Source organism: Mixophyes fleayi, chromosome 1 (genome assembly GCF_038048845.1).
Source record: "Mixophyes fleayi isolate aMixFle1 chromosome 1, aMixFle1.hap1, whole genome shotgun sequence".
Classification (NCBI taxonomy): Eukaryota; Metazoa; Chordata; class Amphibia; order Anura; family Limnodynastidae; genus Mixophyes; species Mixophyes fleayi.
The window spans coordinates 41,881,048-41,893,602 of NC_134402.1; the positions used below are offsets into that span (position 1 = coordinate 41,881,048).

At 39.8% G+C, this 12,555-nt stretch overlaps 1 protein-coding gene across 1 annotated transcript in view; it reads right to left on the reverse strand.

Moving 5' to 3' along the window:
- Positions 1-12,555, reverse strand: part of CLNK (cytokine dependent hematopoietic cell linker) — a 158,716-nt gene that overhangs the window by 21,941 nt on the left and 124,220 nt on the right. The window lies entirely within an intron of this gene.

Below are 12,555 nucleotides of genomic sequence, written 5' to 3' on the forward strand. Positions count from 1 at the left end.
ACTTGTTAACCGAGCTACTACCACTTCAAATGTGCCTTCACATGGATATGAAGGAAGAAGAAACACTCTGAGCTGCTGTTAATATTCTGATTATCTGATTGGCTATTAGTTTTTGTAGCCCCTCCCACTCCATCTTCTTCATATCTATGTGGATGCATTAGTGAAATGCACCAAGAAAATAAGTGATCAAATTATTATGAATTTTTGCATATTCAAACATGACACGCTATATTGAATGCTCTTTGTAGATCATTTTTAGGGGGAAGCTCATGGGTTAGTTCTCTGTCTATAAGACGAACAGTTTCATTTTGGTTAGGCAAACATTATTTAGAAATTTGACAAGTGTGACCTTGAAAGGAAGTAAATAAATCCATTTTAGAAATGAATTCTGAAAAGACATAGTTGTGCAGAAAACCACTGGGTCGGACCACATTATTTAATACATTGTACTCAGATGATCACATGACAGACAGCATAAGGCTGAAGAATTTGAAATCTAAGGTTGCCAGAGAATGGAAAAGCGCTATATCCATGCACATAAGACTTTCATAGGCGAGGGATCCAGCGAAGCAGGAGAGGCTTCAGTTGGATCCCATTGCAAGAAACAAGTATCTCCATCCTGAGATAACAGTAGTGTTATTTTTGCAGCTTAATAAATTGACAAGTGCTGCTGTTCCCATAGAGGTCTATGGGAATAGCTCTAAGCTCCGATAATGGGGTTAAGGCCGGTGAAATCCCAGATTTTTCTGGTGATAAACCTTTGTTAAATAGCAAAAAGCTGTGAAGAAGGCTTTTGTCTGTGTTTACGCAGGCATTTTCGCTCTTCAATGCTTGTTAAATAGAAAATGTATCTTTATACTTTTATCTGTGGTGTGATACTCCCTCTCACGTTCAGTGATGATATCTATAATGACCTGTCCTTCCTCACACTGGACATGCAGCAGCTGTCCTGTCAGCACAAGACTCGTCACATGGCTTGCTCACTTGTATGGGTCACATCTTCGCTGCTCAACAACATCCCCTGCTGGCTCTGCGCATGCACAGAACATCCAGACCAGTCTTATGGATTCTGATGAGGTCATCAAGCTGCATCTGCCAAGGACTGCTGAAAGGACCTCTTCATCATAAATATTGGCAGGTAATTGTGTTTTCATTTCCTAGCTCCTTGAACGTATTCTGACCTTTGACTTAACCTCTGTGTACTGGTTTGACTTCTGGACCACACTTTTCCCTTGGTTCCCGGCTTGTGTATTTTTCCAACCTGTGTGCTGACCCGGCTTTGGACTTTGCCTCTGATCAACAATTTTTTTTGGAACACTAATTGAAATATAGCTTTCCTGTGTACTGATCTAGTTTGACGTTTTTGACTAAGTAACTCTCTATCCTCTGGAACTTGTTATATTTGTCTTCCTGTATACCGATCTGGCTTGATTAGGAAGAGCGCCTTTGGATATATCCAAATCTACACTCGATCCAGCGCTGCAACATGAAGAGACCTTCCGACTGCCTGTTCCAGCTCCCCTCAGCTCCCAGGCGCAGGGACCCAACTATCAGAGACTCAGGTAGCAAAGTTTAATTTCTTGTTATCGTGACACCGCCTGCACATCAAATAGGTCATATTCAAATTTTACACTAAGTCCCATAAGTTCTAGACATGGCCCTGGTGCTTACCAAACATATAAGCTAGTGTGACAATTATGTTGTGAGTACTAAGTCATTGATTTGACTGCAGTTGAAGCAAATTATGTGTATATCATTTTATGTTCTAACTTTGCTCATCTTTGTTACTTTGTCTTCCTCATTATAACAATGAGTAGAGTAAAGCTAGTGACATACAAGAGCTCTGAAGGTGTGCGCATCAAACTAAGCGACTATGGGGGATATTTACTAAACTGCGAGTTTGAAAAAGAGATGTTGCCTATAGCAACCAATCAGATTCTAGTTGTCATTTTGTATAATATACTAAATAAATGAAAGCTAGAATCTGATTGGTTGCTATAGGCAACATCTACACTTTTTCAAACCCGCAGTTTAGTAAATATACTACTATGATTATCTCGCACACAGGTGTGTCAGTATAGTATAGCATTCACATAACTATTTGCAAGTCAATATGTTTGATATGCAGGTGCTCAAATTACCTGTCTGTCACTAGCCCTAGGGAGATTTTAATTCTACAGTCATCAGGAACAATATGGTAATAAACCTATCCAAAAGATAAAGGGAGTTTGGGGAAATGTCTTAGAATGCTTTTATGGTTCTCCACATGCTAACTAGAACAATTTATCCTGAACTGAGGAGTCTAAACAAGGCTGAAACAGTCTGTCTGTAGGTGGATACTCTGTGTCAATATCGATCAATGTTAAGCTAAAAAACCCAATAAGCATTACATTGATTCCAAGAGCTGCCATGTGAGTGCCATCACCTAGAAGTCCTTATTCTTTATAGAGATTCTTATTTATTGTTTCTTTACAATCAGTCATTATACTTTTGCTGCACTGCTTCATACTTACTCATTTACAGAACATATTTTCAAACTTACTCATTAAACACATATAACTGACATGGACATCAAAGCAAAATAATCCATCCCTTAATTACATAGCACAATCTGCACTGTTCCTCACATAGGGCCTGATTCATTAAGGATCGTAACTTAAGAAACTTCTTATTTCAGTCTCCTGGACAAAACCATGTTACAATACAAGGGGTGCAAATTAGTATTCTGTTTTGCACATAAGTTAAATACTGACTGTTTTTTCATGTAGCACACAAATATCAACTTTAAATTTCAGAGTACAAATAAGCTATCAAGTATTTGTGTGCTACATGAAAAAACAGGCAGTATTTAACTTATGTGCAAAACAGAATACTAATTTGCACCCCTTGCATTGTAACATGGTTTTGTCCAGGAGACTGAAATAAGAATTTTCTTAAGTTAAGATCCTTAATGAATCAGGCCCATAGTTATCATAACAGACATGTTTTGTCTATCAACAGGAAACATAACGGCTTTCATGGTAACACAAACATTATCAGTAATGTTTAGCTGAACCTTGAGATGATAAGTAATTATTTTGTATCAATTATAAGTGAAAAGTTCCAAGACTAACACAATAGTTTGGCACGTAGTCTAAACAGATAATGTATAAGGATAGTCTTGGCAATAAGAAGGGTTGATCTTTGATGTGTAATAAAACAGGGGTTAGAACTAGGTTATCATCTTCCTTCCAGTATAACATGAATATAAATAATAATAAAAGATTACAGCCTATGTCTTCTCTGCCAAAGTGCCCATGCTAACCCCTGTTCACCGCCGAAAGTGCCTATCATGGGCAGATGAGCGCCAGAACTGGACCATAGAGCAATGGAAGAAAGTGGCCTGGTCTGATGAATCACGTCTTGTTTGCATGTGAACGGCCGTGTGCATTGTTTACATTGGGAAGAGATGGCACCAGCATGCATTGTGGGAAGAAAGCAAGCTGGCGGAGGCAGTATGATACTCCGGGGAATGTTCTGCTGGGACACCTTGGGTCCTGGCATTCCTGTGGATGTTACTTTGACTCTTTAACTGAATGGCAAGCATTGCATATAGAATTTCCTCAGTTATTCCATGTGATATTATTAGGTTTTTTTATTTGTTTTATTCCTAATACAATTTAACATACTCTGGAGCATGGGCAATATGTTACTTTGATACCCATTTTGTATATGTGTGAACCCCTCTCTCCAATAAACAGGATGACAATATTCGGGAGCCTCAGATCCCACAATCCCACGAACTCTGTGCAGAATTGTTGACTCATTGGATGAACTATAGCTTGTCCAATCAGCTACAGAGTCCACTCAGACTTACAATGTTTTCTGGTTTTTTTTTTAATGTGTCTATAATTTGTGCTTTGGAAACAAAATGATTTGTTCTTCAACAGCCAGCTGCACGTCAAGGTCAGTTCTTGCTCGCAGCACATTTTAAATCCTTATCTTCTAAATAAAAATAGCACAAATACCAAATAATACTATTACAGTACATTATTATTATTACAGTGCAGAACGAATTGATACACATAAACCAAGCCACATATTGTACATCTGCAGGTGTTGAACTTCTTATATAAGAAAAGCCCCATTTCTATAAACGTTTCACATGTGAAGTTAGTGATTAAATTTTCCATTGTTATTTTCTATGTATGTTTAGACTTCTTTGATGTAATAAATGGAATGATTTTTTTTTTTTACATGATATGTTATATTATATAACACTAACAAGTATTTGTGTGATATTATCAAAAAGTAAAGTAAATAAAATATAATAAAACGTTTTATGGTGGAAAAATGGTTATATTTGGTTATTCTGGCCAAACAGCACTAAAATCAGCCTTAATATTGAGCAGTTATCCTGATATAGCAGTGTGTGTGGTCTTAAAACTACAATGATGGGCCATAGTAATGCTAAAAATCAAAATTGATTACATCTTTATCGGACATGTCAGTAAAGGCAGTCATAAGATTTCTGCTTGACAAGATAAGAAACCACTCCTGATTGGCTGCCTGGCTAGTAATTAGCCGGGCAGCCAGACCTTAATTCATTTCATGTCAGGTGCTCCTCTGGAGCAGTGCGTCTGTTCCATCTGTAATTTCTTTTCTTTTCCCATTGGATTATGCCAAACTAAGACAGGATGAAGATGCCAGGAAAGTATTTATTATGGGCGCATCTTCATTTTATTATTATTCATCATCATCATCATCAACATTTATTTACATAGCGCCAACAAATTCCGTAGCGCTTTACAATTTATTATTACTTCAAACATCATGGGGACACTACTCTTTATAATATTATGAATGGGGATTTACTATTTTTAACAGGGGCAGTGCAATTCTATTATTAATAGGTGCAGGGGCAATAATATTTGAGTTAATTTGAATGGGGACACTAGTATTTTATTAATATTACCCACCTGGTACCCCTGGCCAGGAGGGGTTAGTGCAACTTAACATTGAGCCAGTCAGCTCTAGGGGTGTGAGATGATCATTTTTCAGGCACTTCACCTACAGGATTGGCCTATTGCTTAGTAGCCAAGATAACTGAAATAGCCTGTGGTTTGAACTGTCTCACCTGTCAGAACCATGTCTATAAAACCTGACAATTTTCTGGTGTTCTGATGTGCAGATTTGCAAGCCGGACATTCAGAAGTTGCATGGTTTGTATACCTGCCTTTTACAAAATTGAGATGAAGGTTTCAAATTGTGCGGTTTGACATGCCATTTTATATGCCAATTGGCCTTTAGTAAATCTACAGTTTAAATTCCCTAACTCACGAACACAAACTAAGTTCCATTAAGTCAGTAGCCAATTAACCTATTCCGGGGGAGTTCTGTTGGTGGCGGTAGCTGGAAGAAAGAAAAAAAAACAAAAAAACATACTAACGCGGTCGCGGTGGCAGCATCCATCCTCTGCTCTCTTATCCATTCACACTGACTGCTGGGCGTGACGTCATCGAGTCACGCCCGTCAGTCAGTGAGGAGCGCCGCAGCCAGGACCAAGCCAGAAGAAAGAAGAGAAGACAGAAGCTGACAAAGGTAAGCAAAGAAATGGAGAGTCAAGGGGAGGAAAGAACAGAAAGGGACAGAAGGGAGAGAGAGGCACAGAGGAAAATAAAAGGGGAAGAGAGGCACAGAGGAAAATAAAAGGGGAAGAGAGGCACAGAGGAAAATAAAAGGGGAAGAGAGGCACAGAGGAAAATAAAAGGGGAAGAGAGGCACAGAGGAAAATAAAAGGGGAAGAGCGGCACAGAGGAAAATAAAAGGGGAAGAGAGGCACAGAGGAAAATAAAAGGGGAAGAGAGGCACAGAGGAAAATAAAAGGGGAAGAGAGGCACAGAGGAAAATAAAAGGGGAAGAGAGGCACAGAGGAAAATAAAAGGGGGAAAGAGGCACAAAGGAAAATAAAAGGGGAAGAGAGGCATAAAAGTAAAAAAAAGGGGAAGAGAGGCACAGAGGAAAATAAAAGGGGAAGAGAGGCACAGGAAAATAAAAAGGGAAGAGAGGCACAAAGGAAAATAAAATGGGAAGAGAGGCACAGAGGGAAAAAAAAAGGGGAAGAGAGGCACAGAGAAAAATAAAAGGGAGAGAGAGGCACAGAGGAAAATAAAAGGGGAAGAGAGGCACAGAGGAAAATAAAATGGGGAAAGAGGCACAGAGGGAAATAAAAGGGGGAAAGAGGCACAAAGGAAAATAAAAAGGGAAAGAGGCACAAAGGAAAATAAAATGGGAAGAGGCACAGAGGAAAATAAAAGGGGAAGAGAGGCACAGAGGAAAATAAAAGGGGAAAGAGGCACAAAGGAAAATAAAAGGGGAAGAGAGGCACAAAAGTAAATAAAAGGGGAAGAGAGGCACAAAGGAAAATAAAAGGGGAAGAGAGGCACAGAGGAAAATAAAATGGGGAAAGGCACAGAGGAAAATAAAAGGGGGAAAGAGGCACAAAGGAAAATAAAAGGGGAAGAGAGGCACAAAGGTAAATAAAAGGGGAAGAGAGGCACAAAGGAAAATAAAAGGGGAAGAGAGGCACAGAGGAAAATAAAAGAGGAAGAGAGGCACAGAGGGAAATAAAAGAGAGAGAGAGAGGCACAGAGGGAAATAAAAGGGGAAGAGAGGCACAGAGGAAAATAATAGGGGGAGAGAGGCACAGAGTGAAAAAAAGGGGGAGAGAGGCAGAGAGGGAAAAAGAAGGAGGGAAGGCAGCATGGAGGGCGCAGTGTGAGCATAAGGGGGCACAGTGTAGTTGTGAAGAAGGGGCACAGTAATGTGTGTGTGATGGCACAGGGGGCTTGTTGCAATGTAGTGAGTGTGAGGTAGGTGGTGGCTAATTAATGGGTGCTATTTTGTTTGTACGGTGATGGTGAGGCAATTTAATAGTGGGGACTATTAATTTAAGATGGGGTGGTTTGGGGGCTATTGAATGTGGGGGTGAGTTTGGGGAGAATGAGGTCTATTTATTAAATGTGACTATGAATTATTTAATGGCAGTGATGGTTGCGGGAAATAGGTATTGCTGGGGCTGTTTGCAGGAAGGGAAATAGGTTTATATATTAAATATGAATACTATTATTTTAATGTTGGGGCTGGAGGAAGGCCTAATTATTAATCGTGGGCGCTATTGATTTAACGCCGGGGCTGGCTGTAATTTTCTAAATGTAGCCATTTTTCCCCCCAAATAGGTCCTCCAACATTCCAGGATCCAGACAAGCCGCAACTAAAGAAAGCAGCAGTCACAGGTGGTGAAAGTGAGAAGAACAGGTAGGAGAGAGCAGCAGAGTGTGTGAAATGTTGTGATTCTAGAAGGGACAATGGCAATTTTTGGTGAGTGTTGTGCCCAATGTAAGGTGTAGGACAAGACTGAACTCTTTGTGTACACACTGCATTCTTTCTATATTACACTGTGGTGCTAGATGTCATAAAAATCTGGAGTGCTGGTACATATGTCACGCTCTGGTGAATTCAGGACCTAGTGATTTTGATGTGCTAGCCATGCCCCCAAATATATGACCACACCTCCGAAAATGTTTGCACCGCCGTTAGGCTAGCAACACCCCAACGGCGCATTGACACTCCCCTGAATGTATGACCACACCCAGAATTTTTTTGCGCAGCCATCAGGCGACTATGAGGGGGGCCCCATGAATTTGTTGTACCGGGGCCCTGAATTCCTCTTGGCAGCCCTGCCTGGGATGGTAGCTAACTGTAGATCACAGTACATGACAGCATACGCAATGGCTATAGATTAAATGAACCAAAGCTCTTATAGAAGGTAAGTCCCCAATATTTGAAACTATGGAAGTAAGCCACTCTTTGTACTGGCCAAGTTAACCCTACATTGGAACTTTCCAAGTGTCCTACTTGCAGTTATGCTGATCATATTAAACATACTCTAAAGCCTCGGAAAGGGAATTTTCAGTATCCTATGTATAATGACAATATAATACTCCTCACATTTGTGACAAACAAAGTGAGAGACTGTGCCTTTAATCATATTATATTGTCCTAATGATCAGCCAGGTTCTCATTGACCCTCATTGGGCCTTGTCCTCTTGCCTATAAATATGACTAAGTAACACGAATATAGGTAGACATGGCCATTAATAGACCTCCATGCCAGCATAACAAATGCTCAACGACTTCCTCTCATAACTCCAAACAAACAACTACTCAACACTTTAGATGGGGAAAGGCAGAAAAAGATAATCAAGAGGGACACTGGGAAAATGAGTCATAATTCTTAATTGCCAGACATAAGACCATTCATCAAACTAACATAGTGAATGAGGATTCCCCACATATTTTATCCATATTTATATCATTAGAAGAAAGCATTGAAGAATCGGATGGCTTCTATATGAAATTACAAAAGATTGGATGTCAGCAAGACCTAGAGCTGACGGCCAGGCGAACAAGATTTAGGCCACCTAGACAACCAAGGGCATCACAAGAACCTACAAATTTGACTAATAACTGCAGATATCCCACCTCAGAGAATTACTGATATCTTATTGTGACTGGATCACTGATAAATAACTTATTTGTGGCTGGATCATGTAGAAATAATTTATTGTAGAAATGTATTTCAATCAGAGGTGCAGGCACCAATGTATAATTTGAAATGCACTTATTGTGTTACATTGGGATATGTTTTGTATGCAAGTGTCATTGTTTGGGTTTGTATCTTTGCTAGAGGAAGTCTGTTTGCTGATAGCAGGAAATGTTACGTAAGTCTTTATGTGAAGTGACAAAAATCTGTTTAGCCTGTATACCCAGCAGGGTACAGCTGCCTGGCTGTCTGGCAGTACTGGATCTCAGATAATGCAAGCATCACATTTTAGCACATAGCAAAGAAGTGTAAATATTGTTAGCTTTGCATTGCATTTAAATCCCTGTTTGGGTGAACAAATTGCATCCTGATTTCAAAAAGAGCCAGTGAGGCTGTGTTCAAATATAAAAAGCCCTGTTTTGTATTGATAATTTTTCTCTCTTGCTTCATCTGACCTGCTCCTGGTACCTTCAACCAGTGTGAGCAAATAAACAACACTTGCTTCAAAGACCTGCTTGGAAACTTCTCTATTCCTGTGACCTACAGATTAGACCCAAAATCTAATCCGTTCCCGGATGTTATTGAGGTTTGGACCCAGTTTTTCCGGGAACACCACTCTGTCCGCTACTCAACAGCTCTGGCCAGTGTGATAGGCCAGGGGGGATCCATCCACAGCAATCCTGATCAATCGGAAGAGGTCAGGAGTACCAGCCCAGGTACACCAGCAAGGGGTACAGATGTATTAATAACTCTTCTGGCACAAGCTACTAAAGCTGCTTACAGATGAACTGCAAAAAATCAATATGAAATAGAGGTGGCATTCCCATTCATTGTCCAACTATCCACAATGGGAAGCAAGTTATTCTCCAGGATCTGGAAGATCTAGAAAACTTCTATGACGGACTGGGTCTACCAAAGATTACTCTGCATGTCTGGCACAGCACTAATTTAAAGCTCAAAGGTCACCACAGTTTCCAAACCTGAAGTCCTCTTCCATGGACACCTACCTTGTAATCATATCACATACGTAGAATACCCTTTGATAATAAAAAATATATATATTTTTCACTCTTTCAGTCCTTCACCTGTTTCCTTTTGGTCAATTTTAAGTGCTTAAATTGTTTAAAATATACAGCATGATTCAGCAGCATTAGAGTTGTTAGTCAATTATACTATATTATTCTATGTTATGTTCTTAACAATTATTATATTTATAAGTGTCTAATAACCCCTATTACATCACCAGTATTTCACTTAACTGTAGCAGTTAATATGTTTATATTTTAGAAGGTTTAAATATATAAACTGCTTATTAATAAGCCAAGGTTGTTTTTGACACCTACCCCCGACTAACCGCATCAAAGCTCTGTTTCCTGATTTAATCCTCAGTAAACAGATGGGCTTTGTGCCTGCAAATGAAGCATGTGACCATACCACTAAAACGATTTATTTGATACACCACAGGTCACTTACACATGTCATATTTCTGTGAGCTAATTTTGAGAATGCTTTGGCAGAGTGGATTGGCAATTTATGATCAGTATGTTGGAGACTTGGGATTGGACCTTTTATGCATCAACTGAATTTTCTCCCTGTACAGGAAAACTTCTGCTAGGATTAAGATCAATGGGACCTTTCTTAACCTTTTTTCATAACCAACAGTACCAGATGTGGATGTCCATAATCACCTTTCATTTTTGTACAATGTATGGAAGCCCTAGCTAAGTCAGTAAGAGGTAAACCTCAACTTATATAATCTATGTCTGGTTTGGAGGTGGAAATCCGTGACTAACTCTCACCAAGCTCACTTTGGTTGTCTATGGCCTTCAACAGATATACGCCTTTTCCTGGCATGTGTCCCAAATCTGATACTTTGAATTCACCATAACCAAGTAAAATCATACGGTTATACAAATCTAACTTCATCCTAATCTAAAACAAAATTTACTCAGGATTGGTTGGCACTCCCATGATTTCTCATGGGTATGCAGAGTCCATGTTTTGAAAAAGAAAACCCTAATGAAGATACTATATTTGCTACAAACCTTCCAATATACATCCCACTAAAAAATTTAAAAGCTTCAGAATTGTGGGCATCGTTGAGCCAGGGAAGAGGGAGGTGAAAATGAACATACTCAACTACACATACCCAACTGTACTATTCAGACCTGTGACTTTTTGGAATTTAAGACTCCTTACTCACGAGGTGTGATGGGGGAGGGAAGGGGTGTTCTAGCGTATGCAATCTGCCATAAGGGGGTGTTTGAGCAAGTTTAAATGGATTCAGATTGGGACATGGTCACAGACACAGTTGAAAAAGCGGTTTTATTTGCAGGTGATCAGGGGCAGGTTAAATAGTGGATGATGATGAACACCTGAACAAACAATCCACTTGTAATTAGAGGTTTGCTAATGATTCGCAGGCTTTATTTGAGACTTTAGTAGTCGCTCGCCCATAGATTAGGATTTGCAGAGAAAAACATATAAAAAAATATATTTTTGATACATGTTGGGAAGCTGTTACTGCTGTATTAGCCAGGTTATTCAAGTTTAAATGATGCTTTATAGTAATTGCATTTGTAACATATAAAATGAAAGGTACATGTTAGTAAGTTAGACGTAAGTGTCTATGGGGTATGTTTGTTGTCAAGCGGACACATCTGCTACTCATTCTGACACACATTTCACTTCTTTTATTATTTTTGGATGTTTCCCATTCCATCGCTTTCAACTACGGAATATTGCTCACATCCTGCCCTTCCTTTCCCTTTCTCAGGATGCCGTCAAACCCATTATCCATACACTCATCATTTCCCATCCTGATTACTGTAACCTTCTCCTCACCAGCCTCCCCCACTCCCATCTCGCCCCCCATCGCTCTATTCTTAATGCGGCTGCAAGACTTATCTTTCTTTCATGCTAATCCGTCTCTGCCTCCCCTCTCTGCCTTGCACTACACTGACTCCCTTTCCCCTACAGAATCTTCTTTAAACTCCTCACCATCACCTACAAGGCCCTCTCTCATTTCACTGTCCCTATAAGTTCTCTCCATTCACAATCCCACCCGTTCCCTGTGCTCAGCCAATGACCTTCACCTGTCCAGCTCACTGATTACCTCATCCCATGCTAGAATTCAAGATTTCTCCCATGCTGCCCCACTCCACTGGAATGACATACCTCACTCCATCTGTCTGTCCCCTAATCTGAGCACCTTAAAATTGGCTGTCAAACCCCATCTGTTCCTTAAAGCCTACCAGCCATCCACCTAACCTTCTCCATCCTTGTTCTCCTTACCTCCCACTTCCCTATTTGCGCTCCTTGTGTGCTTGCTCCCCTCCACGGACTCCTCTTGTGCCTGCTGTCTATTATGCCTTCCTTTAGTAAGTGAGCTCTTACAAGCATGGTCCTCTTCCCTTTTGTCTCAACACCATTTCTTCTTCTCCAATGCCACTGTACTTGCTTTGCTTCGAGCTTTGGGAGTCTTGGTTTTACTCCTTTTGCTAGGTATGCCTATAGATTGTAAGCTTGCGAGCAGGGTTCTCTTACCTCTCTTTTTGTATGTATTACCCAGTATTGTCTTATTAATGTTTGTTCCCAATTGTAAAGTGCTACGGAATTTGCTGGCGCTATATAAATAAATGTTGATGATGATGATGGTCCACTGTTTGTATTATATTTTGTATGGCGCTGCAGAAATAAATAATAATTATAATAATCTGGCCTCATGGCTTGTCTACTTTCAGTTCTAAGATTTCTGCTCCTTTCCTCTGTAAATGAACTTGTCTAACTTTTTAACATCACTATTCCTACTATTAAACAGAGGTCCCTTTCATTTTACTTTCACTGTAAATACTGAATAGAAATACTTGCTTAGATGAGTAATCTTGTCTCCTTCTCTTCATCTTTAGTCTTACTATTCCTCCATTTGTTTTTTTCCTTTCATTTATTTATCTAATTTTACCTACTTTGGG